The sequence below is a fragment of the Aplysia californica genome, unplaced genomic scaffold (genome assembly GCF_000002075.1).
Source record: "Aplysia californica isolate F4 #8 unplaced genomic scaffold, AplCal3.0 scaffold01146, whole genome shotgun sequence".
Classification (NCBI taxonomy): domain Eukaryota; kingdom Metazoa; phylum Mollusca; class Gastropoda; order Aplysiida; family Aplysiidae; genus Aplysia; species Aplysia californica.
In genome coordinates this window covers 15,912-19,977 of record NW_004798416.1, presented here as the reverse complement: position 1 = coordinate 19,977, position 4,066 = coordinate 15,912, and positions in this window count along the sequence as shown.

Sequence of the window (4,066 nt, the reverse complement as noted above, 5' to 3'; positions counted from 1 at the left end):
CACACACACACACACACACAAGTTCGCCAGCACAAAAACAAAAACACCCACTTGGAGAATCAACCTTGTAATTAACGTCATTAAGCGCTTGGCCCATCAGAGGTCGAGGGGTGTGATTTCGGCAGAAAATATTCGGAGACGTCTCCGGCGAGTACCCAGGAACTATTCGGAGACGCACTCCCGCGCACAGATGCACTGCTTTGGGGAGGTCAAACTGCGTATTATTTACTGCACACCACACATATAACCACTAAAACATTCGCAAGTCTATTATTTTCAAGACAATTTCAAACGTACCTACAAAATACCAAATTATCGGTTAAAACAGGGAAGTTGGGGGTGGGGGGGGGGGGGGGGGGGGGGGGGCTGCTCCCCTGTACCCCCCCCCCCCCCGTTTTTTTTTGACTTGGGTCTAGAAGCATAAAGCATTTGATTGGTACATTTCCGTCGGAGCCGTCTCCGATTAGACACTGCGTGTGATTTCAGCCTACCCAAGTAAAGTAACCCGCTTGAGGTCCACATAACGAGGTAGATACATTTTCTTTTGATTATCGATTTTTAAAAATGCCTTCCTTTCGGGTGGCAACGTGAATGACGACAATAGAGGGGGGGGGGGGAGGAGAGTTGGAAAGTACAGTCTTAACAGATTTGATAAATATAATGGCGCATTATCATTCAAGCATTTGTGACATAAGGTGGCCAACTTGTGCACAATTCTTTTCTCAACAGGAAGCCAATGCAATGTCCGTAAAAGAGATTTGGCAGAGTCTCGCTTTCTTCTCCGTAAAACTAAAAGGTCCTCTGAACTAATGACCGGCACTGTCAATGCCCCAACGTTATAGGCATACAAACCGCAAAGGGTCGGATTACAGAACAAATAGGTCAATGACCTCAACAGCTAAGAACAACCTAATTTTCTTGTTTTTGGAGCAGACCAAAAGACCTCATATAGCACTATTCAGCAGGGTTTATTTGAACGAACAGAAAGCGCGCATTGACACAATAGCAGTTACATGAAACAGGGTAAAGAAAGACGAAGAAATTGGCATACAAGAAGTTAGATTTCACAGCGGCACCCCCCCAACCTCCTCCTCGAACAGTTCCATTATAACATCAAAAACGGTTTGTTCTCTTATCGTTCAGTTTTAGTAAGAGTTTTACGGCATTTGCAACACTATATGGTCATATATGTGCGAAGATCAGATGTGTTATAAGAGTAACACATAAAAAAGGAGGAGAGATCAGAATGATATGTGTTTGAAAGGAAAGAAGGAGCAAACGACACCAGAGCACCCATCAACCACCCACATGTTCTCTATAAAAATTTTTCGCGGCGCTGGTTCGCACGGTGGACGTGCAAATGAAGAGCAAGACACAATCCAAGCTATAGCGTAATGTTTCCTTCCTAGCCCTTCAATAATTGCTTCCAAAAAGAATCAAATGGTGAGCTCCATTGTGAATCGGAAGTAAGTAAGAGTGCATAGTATTGGATATTATAATAATGGCTACAAGACAAGACAGTCACTCCTCTTTTTTTAAGGGAAACGACAACTGTATGTACAAGTCAGGCAAAGATAAAATATAAAATAAGTATTTTACTTTTCTTTCAGTTTCTCTACGAGCGCAGAGAAGATTCTGTGTTATGACACGGCGGAATCAAGCGCTCGTCAATTTGTGGGCATATAGAGTTATTGAAATTATCTTAAAGCCTGTTCATTTGACTTGCCTTTGATGAAAAAATATTCATTTATCTCGAATAGAAGTCGAAATATTTGTTATTAAAGGAGGTGTGGGTCGCCTGATTTCAGAGGTATAATCAGTGAGAAAATGGCTGCCAAAGTTATGTGACTTCAATAGCTTGAGAGTACTTGGAAACTGAAAATTTACTTTTTTGTGCCTTTAATCACCGTTTTTCTGTAACATCCACACGGAAATGAGTTTTTAAATCGACATAAAAGGTGTTGAGCCAAAAAAATAAAATAAAATAAAAATTACCCGACGGCCACAAAAAAATGCCAATTTCTTTGATTTAATTATTTTGACGCGCGCCTGATTTCTCCACGATGCGTCACTTATGTTTTTTAAAGTGAAATAGAAAAATTAATGGTTGAGATAACGTGTGGGTTTTTTTTCTTTTTTTCTTTTTTCTACAATCAATGAGACAAACTCTGTCAGAGAAAAGTTCGCCATAATTAAAGCACTGAAAAGCATCACTTCCACGTCTCGATGATGTGCACAGATTACGGGCTTCTCTCTTGGTTTCAGCATTTCTTATTCGTGTAGACTGATAATATTATTATGTCTAATTGCTGCCCAAAGTGATTGCTGCTCTCCAACTGAGTCTGTGAGGAGCTAGGCTCTCCCATTTCGAAGAATTTATGTTGAAGTACTTGTGTCCCTGGGAGAGGCATTTCACACCACCACCTCCTCCCCCCCCCCCAAAAAAAACACACAAAAACAAACAAACAACAACAACAACAACAACAACAACGAAACAAAAAAACAAAAACAAAAACTTTTTGTTATTGCCACAGTTCACTTGGGTACAAAAGCGGTAATTGGCAATCGGCAGAGATGAGAATATGCGAATGGAAGCTGCATGTACTGAAACGGCTGCAACGTTGTATGCACCCGGGGCGGCCAAAAGAGTAATTTGGGACGAAGAGGCTAGTCAAGGGAGTTATTGTGAAATCGTGAGCACCTTCAAGGCGGTATTTTTCTTCTTAGCTTTTCCAATTAGTAAGACGTTTCTTCTCGGGCCCTTCTGCAATGAAAAAAAAACCCCACTCTGTCTCTAATCGTTCTGCCTGCATGCCTTGTTTCGGTTCCAAACCAGATTCCTATGTCTTGTTCCCATCTGCTCTTAGGTCTCCACCTTCTTCTTTTGCCCTCTACATTTGCTTCCAGAATGTTTTATTGAGGGAATCACAGCGTTTGGTATGCTCAGAGTAGCCCAGAGTTCAGTTTCATTGCAATCTGAGGCAGTCCGTGAATGTCTGTAAATATATACTTATTCTTCATGGTATTTCTTCATTCTCCGTCTTGTACCTCCGCAACATTCAAAGACTTCTTCTTTAACATTTCATTTCAAAAAGCTGTAATCCTTTCTGTATCTCATTCATATTTACATATTGCGCATTGCGGTGTAATTCGGTACCTTTTAGATTTTTAAATATTATTTTTGTATCTTAGCATTGCCCGTTCCTGATGAAAGTTTTCTGTTTGAGTTTGTGCGTTGGTCTTGAAATTATATTCTTATTTTATTCTCTGAAATAGTTTTCCCATTTGCTTCAATGCTGGCTCGGACATATTCAAAACTGCTTACTCTTTCTCTTTCTTCCGGTTCATGGAAATACACGACAACAAATACGCACTTTCACTTTCTAAACATGTTAATGCTCCCTGACTAGTCCTATTTACAGGCAAACTGCTATGAGAAGGGGTGGGAAACATCTAAATTGATTCGATTGCAATCGTTATAAGGTACAAGGTAATGTATAATATCGCGGTGTTCAGCGTCAGCTCTTGGTTTATTTTAGGATATTATTCAGCATCAGATCGCTTTAACACAGGAACGAAAAAGGCCAAGAAAAATGCACGTACGTTATGCACATATATTTATACAGTTGAAAACATCCAACGCGGGATATTTAATAAAAAAAATAGTCTCCTATCGTTGAGGCGGCAAAGTTGTGGTTCATAAGACGCATACTGCGTACCCCATGGACAGCTAGAAAAACAAACGAAGAAGTTTGGGTTGAAGCACATTGCAGACGACAGCTTATGAGGAATATACGAAAGCGGAAGGTAAAGTTCATTGGCCACACAAAGCGTAAAGAAGCATTTGAGAATATTGTAACAGGCACGTTTGATGGAAAGAGAGACAGGGGTAGACAGAGGGAAAAGATACTGGACAGGTTGACAACATGGCTGGAAACAGCAAGAGCGACAGACACCATTCTTAATCAGTATTTAGTAGGCCTTCTATCTAGCTCGGTTTCCTTCCCATACTCCTCCTCCTCTTCCTCCTCCTCCTCCTCATTCTCCTCCTCCTCCTCCTCCTCCT